We start from the raw sequence: 13,798 nt of genomic DNA on the forward strand, positions 1-13,798 counted from the left end.
GGCCCACCATGTGGCTTGGTTCAGAGGAGTAAACGAGACAACATCTACAATGTGATTTGCAAACGTCAGACTCAGCAGCTGCCCGGGAAGAGGTCGCTTTTCTTATCGTGATCCAGAACCCTGGGCAACCAAGACCTGCAAGTCCAGGCCCTCAGGACTCCAAGTATTTTATTTCCACAATGCCCTGCAGAAAATCCATAATATCCACGGCAGTCCAGTGGTTACAGCTGCTCAGCACCGCTTCAACATGTCTCACGTGATTGCAATCTGCTGCTATCACAGTGCAGTCCTGGGAATTTGGGGCCCAAGGGACATCATTCAAATCAGCGGTTCCATCGAGACCAAGCCAGGCACGGAACACAACCTCCCGGAGGAGCTCCTCTGCCCCAGGCCCCTCTAGTGTGAGCCCAGACGACGCCCAGCCTCCCGGGAGAGAAGCAACCTCACTTATATTCTGCCACTGGGGAAAACCGGGACTCGGGCGGGAAGCAACTTGCAAAAGGCCCATGGAGCTCAGATAGCGGGACCAGGACTTGAACTTGGGTCGGCCTTGACTCTAAAACCACGGATCTTCCCATTCTTCTAGGTGGTACATTAGCTAAATAATGTTTGAGGGTGTCTGTGAGGTATTGTGAGGGACTGTGGCCTATTTTGGCAGTGGGTGTCATGGTTAGTCTATGTGGCTTTAGCTGGCACCCATTTTTCTTTCTGCCTTTCTCCTTTCCTCCCCCCTGCTTTCCTCATTTAATACCCCTTTTTGTAAACATTCTTTCCTGCTTATAAGCCAGTTTCCCCTGGGTCTGCACACTCAGGTGGAGGATGGTCCAGCAGGGACTTGCCTCTGCACATATAGTCCCTGGAGGGAGGGCTGGATGCAACCCAGCCCATCTGAGCTCACCCTGCTGAGCTGGCCAGGGACAGAGATGGCTTTTCCCAGCAAAGCTGGGTGAGGAAGGGCAGAGGGCTTCCCCACCCTTTTGGGAATCAGTGGAAAGGGGGCGAGTGAGGGCAGGGTGAGCAGGAGGACAGACCTGGTTCTGGGAGCTGTCCAAGGTCTGCGGTGCTTGCTGGTGGCTGAGGGTCGGAAACTCCACGTGACCAGTCACCCTGTCACACGGATCTGTGTGCCGTCACCGCATGGTGGCCTGTTCTGCGGCACCCGAAACAAGCCAGTTTACTTCCTTTTCAGGGCATTCAGCATCTCATCAGATCCATAAACTAGATACAGTTTTAACCATGCGGGTTTTTTTAAAATGGTATTTTCGGGTGTATTCTTTCCATCTAGTCTCCCTCTATCTGCATATTACACTCATGAGACTCGTCGCACTCCCACCACAAAGTGCGTCCTCTCCTGGTTTCTCAGAAGTCGGTTTTTCCCTCCCGATGGCGGCCTGGGCTCAGGGGAAGGGTCCTCTTCCAGAAGCGCAGCGCTCGTGCAGGTGACAAAGGCCGCTGTGAGCTGAGCTCGGGGTCAGGGAGTTGGTGGGGACTATAGGGACGGGTCCTGCCTACGGGGGCCTCCCGCTGCTGCGCTCCAGCTGGGGACTGCCCGGTGGGTGTGCAGGCCCAGTGCGGCCAGTTTGGATTTTCCAGAGACATCCGGAATTCTGATGTTTATGTAGAATCTCCTAATTAGGAAATAATGGCTAATTAAAATAAATTGAAAGGAAAAACCACTGCAGGCCCAACCAAGCACTTCTGAGGGTCATATCTAGTTCCTAGACTCCGGTAGGCTGCGGAATGACGTCGCTTCCTCCAGAGAGGAATGTTGGTTGGATGCTGAGACACCCCCTGATCTTGCACTGGTGGCATGTCCCCTGCAGAACCCCGGAAACACGAGTGGCATCTCACACGACTCACCACTCTTTCCTCCTTGACATTCTCCAGTCTCTGCTTCCCCCTCGTGTCCCCCGAGTGGACGGGAGATCGCTCGTGTCTGCCACAGGCCAGGGCTCCCCAAACGTGGCCATTTAAGAGCAATGTCTCACTTTATGTGCGTACACTTGTGCTACTGTTCATTCAACATTGCAATCTAAGAATCCCCATCTTCTCCTTTAAATAAACTTATTTTTAAGGAACCCGATGCTATTATCAACAACAGAAAAACCTGATCACTCATGGTGAAGGCCAGAGTCTTACCCTAATACTAGCTGCTGCAACAAGCAGTCCCCAAGCCTTAGGGAAGTGTGTTTTTGTTTTATGTTTATGTTTTTGTTCGTGCCGAGTCAAGCAGGTGTTCCCCATTAGGAGGTGCCCCCTAAGCACTTCCATTTCTTCATGTGAAGACATCATCTTAACCCCTGGGATTTGAGGGCACCCTCAGAGGAAAAGAGAGTTCAGGGTGAAAGCACCCCCCACGCGTAGCCACCTTGACCCCAAGTGGCTTACTTCACTTCTGCTTGTATTTCACCCTGGTTGACACCAATTGCCTCGTCCTCCCCAGACTCTGGTGTCCGGACGTCATCAGCGGCTGGGCGGTCACTCCCCAGCAGTGATGCCAGGCCGTAGGAGAGCACGGTCAGCCCGGTCAGCATGGTCAGTCAGCCACCTCCGCCACACCCGCCATCAAAGGCGGTTGGGGAAAAAGTGCAGGAAGATCCCAGGCTGAGGGTTCCGCATCCCCTCTGTGTGCAGTCTGTCCTCACCCTGCTGAATCAGAGAGCTGCTACAGAGAGCGTCCCCCTCGTCTCTGGTTCCCCAGAGCCCCTCCACGCCCCTAAGTCTTCCCAGCTCTCTGCTCTGGACGAAGGTGCAGGCTGCGTCTGCAATGAGAGACAGGAACCAAGCTGGGCTGCCCTGACCTCCGCCGGCCCTCCCAGCACACCGCTGACCGTAGGCTCCCCGGCACCGGGGGCCGCACCTCCCTGCCCAGCACCTGGCCCTCGGCTCAGCTGGGTCTGGGACACCCTGAATTGCTCTTCCATCCTGCGCCAGCTCTGCTTCTCCAAAGCGAACCCAAGCAGGGCTTGGGAGCATTTCGCCCTGGGCACCCCACGTCCTTCTGGAAGTTCTCTGATGAACCCCTTGGAATTGCACTTTTATATCTCTGATTGTCTTCTTTCCCCTTAAAAAGGGGCCCAGCACTCCAGGGCCACCAGGCCCTGGCTAGCCTCCCATTACGTAGACACGTCTCCCGGGGGCACCCCTCCCACCTGGCCAGTGCTGAGGGCAGCTCATGTCAACCCTGGTTGGGTTACTACCGCTAGACCATGAGCTGAGTGGACACTGGGTGGATGCTGCGTTTCAGCTGTGTGCGCTGGGCCCCAGACCCCAGTGCTCCCCGACCCGTCCACACCTGAGGGCCCAGAGCCGGGTCTGACAGCTGCCCCGGCCCCCTATCCCGCCATCCCCAGCCAGCCAGAGCCACGCCAACCTGGGTGGCAGGAGCCACCGCCCTCAGGGCCAGCCCTCCGCCCTCACAGCAGCAGCCAGAGGAGTTTCTGGCCAGGAATGTGCCCTCTCCCAGCAATTTGCAAGAAGGCCTTTTGCAATTTCTGTCTCAGCTCTGCTGAAGGAAATGGGAATGGATGGGCTCACTGAGCAGAAAATGCCAGCAGGCAATCCAGAGCCCAGAATTCCAAACCCAGCCTTCTGCGGGGGGACGGGACAGACAGGCATGGCTGGGAGGAGGTCTTTGCCCCGGGTCAGGCTGCCGGGCTCACCGGGCTATTTATAAACACTGGCGTGTGTTCTCAAGGCTGCTCCTGTGTTCGGGTCAGAACACAGCCATGAGAGAGGCACGCAGACTCCGCGGTCATCCCGACCTCGGCTTGGACACTGACGGGCTCTGTGGCCTTCATTCAACATCCAGTGACCGTGTTGAGGACCTACTGTGTGCCGGGCACAATGCAAAGCTCCAGGGGTATCATGGTGGGTGATATGAGCAATAAAATCCTTCTTCGGGTGGCTCCGACACCCTAGCCATAGGGGAGATGGGTGAGAACCGAGTCAGTAAATAATTCCAGGATGCGGTCATGTCACGGTGCCAACACCGCAAAGAGGAGGGTGAGGGGTGCACTAGATGGAGGGGCGCTGCCCTTGGGGAGGGCGGCCCGGAAATGCCTCCCTGAGGAGGTTTGAGAAAGGGCGTGGAGCCGACCCCGAGGGGCAGGAGGGAGGGCACCGGGGCCCAGGGCACAGCAGGGGCAGGGCTGAGAGGTGGGACACTCTTGGCACGAGCAACACGTGGAAGCAGGTGCTGGAGGAGATGCCGGGGCGGGGAGCAGGCACTCGGCACGAGCTAAGGTGGCAGGCAGGGCCGTGCCCGTGGACCGCGTGGGCCACGGCACACTTTGCATTTTTGTCTTAAGAATGAACACAGGGTTTTTAGGCAAGACCAGTGACATGCTGCACTCTACACGTATTTCTAAAAGATCACGCTAGCTGCTGGCAGACAGGAGGGGGCTGAGCGTGGATGCCGGGAGGACACCTAGGTGTCCTCTGTGGTCACTCAGGAGAGAGGCCGTGGCAGTTTCAGCGGGGACTGAGGTGGCAGTAAAGATGGAGAAAGGAAGACAGATAGGTCTCGGTCAATGAATGAGTTCCAAGGGCTGAAAAGGAAAAGACATCTTAAATGACACCACCGGGTGGACGTCGTGCTGTGTCCCCAGAGGGAGGAGACCAGGAGGAGAAGTGGATTGGAGAGAAGGGTGCGTGCTGGGGGCGGGGCCTGGAGCCCAGCCTTGGACGGTGGGCGGCCTCCTGGCAGAGGCAGCAAGTAAGCAGCAGGAACCACGAGTCCACCGGGACTGAGGTGGGGACTGGGGATGCAGTCCCACTCCCACTTTGGGAGTGACCAGCCTGACGTGACGTGACGTTGGCGTTGGAAGTAGAGGAGGCCATCTCGAGTAACCAGGTAGAAAGAGAGAAGAACTCGGGACCCAGCCCCCAGGAAGTCCTACGCCTAGAGTGGAGACAGGTTCCTTCTCCTCGCTGAGCCTCATCGTTCCCATCTGTGAAATGGGCGGTAACCGTGCCCGCCCTGCAGGAGCGTCACCAGGAATGCTGGTCCCCTTTGCCTTCCGGGAGTCGGGCCCATAGGCTGGAGGATTGGGTGTGGCCCTGCCTCCCCCTCTCTCATGGTCTGAAGCTGTGATATTCATGAGTTCCGAAACAGCCTCCCAAATCTGTGTTCTCTTTCACCTTCCCGACACTCGCTGAGCACTCCTATCGGGGACCCCTCCTCTCCTGCGGCCTTCCTACCACCCAGCTGCTTTTCCTGTCTCTTGGCAGCTGCTCCTTCCTTCCAGGCCCCCGCCCTTTGTTTAGCTGGGGTGCCACAGCACTGTCCTCTGGGCCCCACCACTGGGACACACTCCCCATGGGTGACCTCCTCTGTCTCCTGACTTTTAAATGCCACCTAGCCCCAATGTCTTCAGTCTCCAGCTGCAGCTGTGGCTGCAGCCAGAGCTCTCTGCAGACTCCAGACCTCCTTGACAGTGTCCTGTGGGACACCAACATTCAGCACAGCCTCAGACCGCCCCTCCCTTGTCCCAGCTCCATCTTCGTGGAAGGTCTCGCTGTGCACCTACCTGTGCAAGCCCAAGATCACGGTGTTAGCCTGGCTCTGCGTCCTCGCCCTCCACCTTCTGTCCGCCGGCTCTCCCCACCAGCCCTGTCTCCAGCACAGGCCCCATCCGTGCGGTTCCCTCGTGTCCCCTGCCGCTCTCCTCATCTGAGCTCCGTCTCCAAGGCTCTGGCTGGGACCAGCATCTCCTGACTGGTCCACCTGCTTCTCCTTCCTCTCTCATTCCCCGGACACCCTCCCTATGGCAGCCAGAGGAGCCTCATGAAACAGAAATGAAATGATCTCACCATCCCCGCTCACAGCTCCCCAACGTCTTCTGTCGCCCTGGGAATGAAACGCTAAACCCTCACTGCCCAGCTCCATGTCTCCTGGCCCTGCCTCTCCCTGACCTCATCTGAGACCACGCTCTCCGGGTCCTGCCACGTCCGGCCACACTGGCGTCCTCTCTGTCCCAGGTGGCACCATCTCGGCCCAGCTGGCCTTCTGCCTGGGGTCTCCACGGGCCTGGCTCCACGCGGTAGCCGGCTCCCACTCTCAGGTCTTGGCACGAGAGTCTTGGCTCCCAAGTCTCAGGCCTGAGCTCTCTCAGAGCAGCCGCCCGGCACCCCCCGCATCTGCAGAGCCTCTTGCCAACACCTGGGCTTCCTTGTTTGTTTACTCGAGTTTGAGTTGGCCCCCCACCTGCCAGGAGGGGGCCCCGCCACAGCCGTGCTCAGACCGCACTGGCCTGTGGCAGGTGCTCACTAGCTCTCTGTGGAGTAAGTGAAGGAGCGAGACTCACTTTGCAGGCGAGGGTGGGAGGGACGACAATAACAGCAGTCGACCGCAGCCGCTGTCGTCCCGTCCGTGAGGTCTCTCTCTGTGTTGTATCTCACCCAACCTTCATAGCTCCTCTGGCCGCAGGCCTCTCGCATCGGCACCACCGACACTGGGGACCTGATTTGTGAGATGCTCACCAGCATTCTTGGCCGCGCCCCACTGTGCCTTCGCAACCGCAGCCACCGGCCCGTCCCCTTGTGGCTGTCTCCAGACATTGCTGAATGAATGTCCCTGGGGTGGGGGGATTATTCTGGGTCAAAGCCGTTGTTCCAAGGGCTTCTCCCCAGAGGAATTGTCCCTCTACGGTCCCGTTATTGTCCCCACGTTGCAGCTGAAGGGACTACGGCACAGAGAGATGAAATAAACTGAAGGTCATGCAGAAACTAACACACAGAGGGACCCAGGGCCAGGGTGTGGGTCGGGCCGGCACTGAGGACAGCCCTTTGGGAGCTGTGCCGCCGGGAGTGTGGCCAGAGGCGCAGGGGCTGTTACAGTCAGGCCGTGTGTCACTCGAACAGGGTCGTGGTGGGGGTGCTGGTGGCACAGGCCTTCCCAGCCAGCCTGCAGAGGGTAGCCCACATCCCGGGGACCGTGGGGGCCACAGAAGGGCGAGGGAATGGCCCTCCACCGGGCATGGTTGTGCTGGAGCGAGACACTTTACAAAGTCCGCAGACCTCACTGGCTGTCCCCGTGGGTAGGGGTCCCGTGTTGCTGGCACCTGGTGGGCAGAGGCCAGGGTGTTGCTGACGTCCTACAGTGTTGGGGATGTCCCCCCCAAGGGGGAGCATTTTCCAGTCTGAGCGTCCGTGGTGCCGAGGTTGGGAAACCCGGGTCAGGGCAGCGAGCCCCCAGCCAGGTCCGTTGCTCTGGGTGGTCCCTCCAAACCCAACCACCAGCACGCGGGCTCCTGCAGAGGAGGGCAGCCCTGCGGAGCCGGGCCTAGGCCTGGAGGCGCTTCTGTCAACAGCAGCCCAGCCCGTGGAACAGTGGGAAGGCAGGCGTCTCAGGGGCGTCTCGGGGGCCTCGCCGGCCCCACAGTTGCCGTGAGCAGGACATGCCCCTCCTCAGGGGAGGGTGGGAACACCGCCCCCTGAAGGTCACCTGGACAGTGAGAAACAAAGAGCCACGTTTATTTCCCTTTTCGCTTCGGAAACTGGGAGGCTCAATGTCCAATGGGGAATTTGACTTTAGGAAACAAAGGGCCCCTCGACGTGAACAATGTGTGCCTTCATTTTTGTCTCTACCCTTGAACTCTCACTGTGGGTCCGAATATGGCCAACATGACTTAATTCCCACCTGCTTGTGATGTTTAAAAAGTTAACTTGACTAAGACGTGGTTCACACTAAATAGAATGTGCCCATTGGGAGTGTACAGGTGGGTGAGTTTTGACAGAGAGATACACGGTGTACCCATTGCCCCAGTCAAGACACAGAGCGTTTCTGTCACCCCAGGAAGCCCCCTGTGCCCTTTACAGTCTGTCCCCTGCCTCTCCCAGCCCCAGGCGACCCTGGTCCGCTCTCTGTCACCAGACACGGTTTTGCTCTGTGGCGTCATGCAGTCTGTCTGTGCCCTCGCGTCTGGCTTCCGTCAGCACTCAGGCCTGAGACTCGTCCGCGAGGCTGTACCGGTGGCTTGTCCCTTTCTGCGGCTGCATGGTGCTTCTCCGCACGGTGCGCCCGTGCGCGCCTTCTGTCACCCGTTGATGGGTACCCAGCTTCTTTGCATTTTTGTTGTCGTTTTATTATAAGTAAAGCAGCTACAGACATTCCTGGGTCGCTCAAAGTATTTCCGCAGTTTCCCATGACGCCGGGCATGCAATTTACGGTCCCCGTGGTGTCTCCCAAAGCCCCCTCTCTGACTGGAGTCTGCCCCCCGTCTTTTCCTCTGCTGTCCTCCTTACTCGCTGCTCTCTGTCCACACGGACCTCGTGATGTCCCTCCAATAAGCCAGAAGGGCCAGAGACACCGGCCCCCTCTCCGTGACCCCCCCTGGCTCCCCACCAGCTGAGGGCAACTGGCTGCCTGCCTGGGATGTGCATTAACCTTCGGGAATCATTAAATCAAACGGGTACTTGAACTCTAATCTCTAGTGAAGCATCTCATTTGTTTCAATCCCCTAAGCACATCGGCCCGACTCTTCCTCTGGGCCTGCCATTCTGGGGGCGCTCAGAGAGCCCACCCTGATCCCTTCTGATTGAAATCCCCCAAAGGACAGGCAAGGGGGTGAGGGTGTTTCTGGTGACTTGCTCGACCACGTGACATTTTTTAACCCCACGGTGACTGGCCCTGGCATCAACAGCAGGTGGAAGAAGATGCAGGCTTTGTTCAGATCTGAGGCTGAATCGCCTTCCTCGAGCCCCCAGGCCACCTCCGGTAGCAACGTCACACGCATCGGTCACATCTCATCCCGAAGAAGAGCCTGCGAGACAGGGAAGTCCCCTCTTCTGCAGGGGAACCTGAGTGTGGGCGGGATGTAGCCTGCCGGCCAGAAGTTTCTCTGGCAGCCCGCCTTTGTTTTCCACTTGGAAATGTTTACCGCAGTCCATCCCAAATGTGCCTTCTGTGCTCCAGCCATGGCACGTGACATTCTTTGGATCACGGTCAAACAAAATAACCAGCCTGGAAACACAGCCCTTGGAGACACGAGGGCCACCGGGCTACGGTCTCCCCATCAAGGGGCCGGTGCTGGACCAGTGTACCGCCCCAGTCCCAGCTTTCAGATGAACATGGGGAGCCCCTGCACATTGGTCAATGCAGACACTCGGGGGTCAGTCTCCCGTTCCTGGGCCAGGGAGCCCCCTTGATCATCTCCTGCCCCCAGGGAGCTCCTGGGGAGCAGGCATGGCTCCCCCAGCAGAGGGGCGTGTGTGGCGGGCTGAGCGGGCTGGCACCCCTTCCCGAGCGACACTCGCCCACTGGCACCGAAGCCAACAGCTACATGTCTCTGCTGCGACAAGATGGCTTTTTGGATGCACACAAATAGCGTCTGTTTGCAGAGCCACAGGGCAGGGCAGGCAGGCGCTCTGGCTCTGCAGCCTGACATCCAGGTTTGCATCCCGTCCTCACTGCTCAGCTGGGACCAGTGAATCCAGGTCTCTGCTCCCTGGGGTTACAGTCAGACTTAATTCAAGGTGGTGTTTGAGGAGCCTGTAAATTAATGCACTTTCTGCACTTAGTACCTGAGTCCTTGGTGCCTGGTGTATAGTAAACTCACGATAAATAGTCGCTTTAACCAGGAAGAGTGTCATCAGGGGAACCTGCTGCCAACTGGCCAGGTCTTTGTGGACTGCAGACCTGACTGGTGGGTTTTCTAGGGCAGGAACCCTTTGGGGTGGGGGGTTCCCCTGGATGTTGGAGCCTCTTGGAAGTGCACGGCGGGGAAGGGGAGCCATGGAAGGCCTTGTGCGGCCCATTGTAAAAGCACCGGGGAGCCGTCCCCTCTGTCTGTGGTCGCACGGGAATGAGGGCTCTGGGGAGAGGACGGCTGGGACTGTGGGGAGCTGCCCGGACTTTGTCCCGTGCTCATCTCTCCGAGTCCGGATCTGCAGGTGACAGCTGTGGCTCTGCCAAAGCCACAGGCTTGGAGGTCAACAGCTGTAGGAAGAGGTTGGGGAGGAGGCTGGAACCCGGGCACTGGGTCCCGGTTCCTCTTTCCCGGAGGCGCTGTGGGCGGTGTTGGGAGGTGGCGGACTCCGCCATTCGGCGTTCTACCTCCTTCGCTCCCTCGTTCCTACCCTGTGAGTGAACTGGGGCTCCAGGGCTGCTGATGAGGGTGCACCACGACCCCGTTCAAAGGGTTCCTCCTTTCATGTGGGCGTTCAAGAGCTCTGAATGCTTTAGGATCTAAACTTTGACGAGGTTTATAGGCTGTCCGTCGGTGAAAGAACTCCCCCACCCGGGCCTGCCTCAGGCTGCCCTGGGTGCCCGCAGGTGAGGTGCTCGGAACCGGCTCCCGCTGTCCTGTCGGCTGCTAAACTGCCACCTCTCGCCACACACACATCATTGGAACCTCAGTTGCCCAGATTCTTTACTGCCTGGCTTCCTCCCAGCACCCACCGCCCACCGAGCCTGGCTGTGCTCTCTTCCCCTGATCACTGCCACCTCCTGATGGCCTCGGGCTCTGGGACTCCCACCCAGGCAAACGTGACCCCCGGGGCACCCTGTCTGCGCAGGAAGTGGTCTCTCCACCTCAGTGGCCCGTTCCTGCGGTTGTCCCAGTTCGGGTTCGCTCTATTTTCAGCTGAACGATAATAATAATCAGAAGCGCTGATATTTATCATTCCCCTCTATGTGTGAGGCAGCACACTCTGTAATTTGCATTCCTATTGAATCCATCCATGAGAGAGAAGCCATGTCCTTCTCCGTTTTCCAGATGAGAAAACCAAGGTGCACGTATTTCTATCTCCCTCTACGACACGCGCGCAGGGCCGTGGGACCCAGGCTAATCCTTTGAGCCCCTCTCAGCACGGGTCACAGGGCCTGGCAGAGACAAGTTCGATATGCAATTTCTGGTCTGTCGATCTACTGATCAACAGAACAAAGCACACGTCCCCCAGGCACATCCTAACAGCTCCCCCGAGGGTGAAGTAGGTCACAGAGCTCCAAGCCCCAGCTGAGCCTGACCAGCCCAGGGCACCCAGCCATGTGGCACTGCCCGCGGGGCACGGAGATGGAGGCGGCTGAGATGGTGGGCGGAGCGGGGACCAGCCCTGTGGGCCTGGGGACAGAGACTCGTGGGGCGCAGTCACCCCTCCAGCACACGGCTCAGCCCACCCTGTGATAGCGTCCTTTTCTCTTTCCCCGCCAATGTCTTAGTGGACCGTGTAGAGTAGAAATCAGGGAGAAAAAGGGAGAGAGGGAAGGCGGGGGCAGGTAAGTGGCGTGAGTTGGGGGTGAGGCCGTGACATTTGGAATTTTAAAAAGTGTAATCATTGCGTATTGAGAATGCAGAACAGGAATCACGGTGCAGATGAGCACAGGGAAGCTTCAGGAAAGGAGAAGTAAGAGAAACAAACCCGGGCAGGGGAAGGCAGACCTGCAAAGACCAAGCTGGGGGCCCCCATCATCTCTCCGAAGGACCGTCCCGAAGCCACAGCGGTCCTCAGTCCTGGCTCCACTCTCTCTGCTTCACACCTGTCTTACCTTTGGGGCTGATCAGCTCCAGCAAGAACACTGCCAGCCGCTGCAAACCTAAAACAAAGGGTCTGTACAAAAGGAATCTGATCCCCCCTCCCTTCCGCTTACTTGAAACAATTTTCCCCTCCGTAGTCCCTAACGGTTCCTGCATAAATTACCCTGCCGAACCCGCCTGCCGCGAGCGAGCGCGCCCAGCTGCCTCTGCGCCTGCTTCCAACCTGCCAGTTCAGCTTGAAGCATCTCGAACATGCATTGTCTGGAGTGAAACAACCAATTATGCTTTCAGGGTTTGTGGCATCGTACCGCAGAAACCGGCAATTACAGAATCAGAGCGGCGTCAGGTGGGGGTAGCGGGGAGTGAGTGCTGATTATTCTTTAAATAGCAGTTACATGAACTCATAATAAATAGGTATTAAGTGTTAAATGCATGATAAGTAATTCTTGACAATGCAATTATCCAAACAGAAGAGGGAAAAGTGCCAACATGGCACTGTCAGTCGCCTTTGTGCGCGGCATGCTCCGTGGGTCTGGGGTGCGGGGGGGCTTTGTCCTGGTTGCCGTGGCAGCGGTGGGGGCGAGATGTGGGTGCCTAAGGGCATTCGGCTGGTTCTGAACAGACGGCAGGCTTTCGGGAGAGCAGAGCCTCCCCCACGGGGGCCGAACGCGGCTGACCAGAGTTTTCCAGGACGCCGAGCTCTGCCGAATGCAGAGCCAATGACACAAGCATGTATTTAGCGAGCCCCTGCTGGGAATTGACTCGGTGCCGTGCATGTGAGTGTTTGGCCCAGCACTTGGCAGACAGCAGGTGTGTAGGACGTGCTGGTGGTGTGCACCTGGCACATGGAAGCAGGGCTGCTGCGGGCAGCGGTGCCGGTCCTGCGCCGCCCAGCTCCGGGGAGGAGGCCCCACGGACGGCGAGGGGAACAGCACCCCTTGGAGGTGGGGCGGCTGCGGCCTTGCTCAGGAGGCACGGGGAGAATTTGTGTCTGCGAGCTCGGAACTTTGGCCTGATTCCCAGCAAGGAAAATCAAATTTCGACTCAGTCAATGGCGTTCAGCAACATCCTTTAACAGTTAAAATGGGGGTCACCTAGGTCAGCCATCTCCCATGTCCCCAGGGGAGGGAAGTGACATGCCTGAGGCTTTGCTGGGTGATGTTCACGCCTTCAGAAATAGTCTTCACTCAGAAATGACATTCACACTCGTTAAGAGAAAGAACGAAGGCACAACTAAAGAGGGGTAAACTGAGGCACAAGCCCAGAGCACTCTCTCTCCTCCTCTGAAACACCAGCTGTCGGCATATGGAGGAAGTTGGCAAAATAGTCCTCCAACTACCGAAAAACTTCTTCAGCTTGCTGAAATCGCCAAAAGTTTCTGAATTCAGAATGATATTCTGAGAGCAATAATTCAGAGAGAAAGAGAAGTCGTAGCAAAACACAGGGTTTGATCGACTTGGAGTCAGAGGCGGCTCGGCGCCCCAGAGTGCTCTTCGGGCTGAGGGTGGGCGGAATTATTTGAGCAAAACATTTTGTGCCTACAAGCCAGAGCAGGTGCAGGCGGACAGGGTTTAAGAACCTTTATCCAAATACGGTCCTTAAAGTTCCCCCAGAAGCTGGCGCTGGTCCCCTTCCCTTGCAGCTTCTTGAGTCCCCACTCTGGCGTCAGACACACTGGGACAGCCGTGAAGGTCGTGGCGAGTGCGTCCGCGCAGGCAGATCTCTCCCCGCTTTCCTGCTCGGCAGGTGCAAGGACGCAGCTGGTTGCGTCTCTGAGTTTCTACTTCAGGGACTTCATAGATCAAGTCCAGAATTTTAAGAATTCAGCTCATGGTTTAAACACCTGCAAGTCTGGTGTTAGGCGGCACATGGGCCCAGTCCTCACTCTTACGGAGCCTACAACCCACTATGTCTGCAACCCTTAAGTGACAACTACGATAAAGTCTATGAATACTAAGGACAGAGGGCTGAGAACGGGAGAAGCTGACTTCAGCACAAAGATCAGAGATTTCCCTGGGGAAACACATTTTGAACTGCGGTGGGGACAATGAATAGAATTTAACTCTGTGTACCAGTTTAGGTTAGTAAGACATGGAGACCATGCCAAACAAAGGGACAGACACCGTCCTGGAGCAGGGTGGGTGTGATGTGTCACCGAATTGAAAAGCCAGAGAGGCAGGAGCTCCGGAAACGAAGGAGAAAGTGTAAGAGACAGAGAGGGGAGGGACCCCCACTGGGGTGTGGTAGGGGCCGGTTGAGGAGTTAAAAGCTTTAACGGTGAAGCCATGGAATATTGCCACAGAGCAAATCGCCCCAGGTTC

Source organism: Artibeus jamaicensis, unplaced genomic scaffold (assembly GCF_021234435.1).
Source record: "Artibeus jamaicensis isolate MK-2021 breed Jamaican fruit bat unplaced genomic scaffold, CSHL_Jam_final scaffold_3151, whole genome shotgun sequence".
Taxonomy (NCBI): domain Eukaryota; kingdom Metazoa; phylum Chordata; class Mammalia; order Chiroptera; family Phyllostomidae; genus Artibeus; species Artibeus jamaicensis.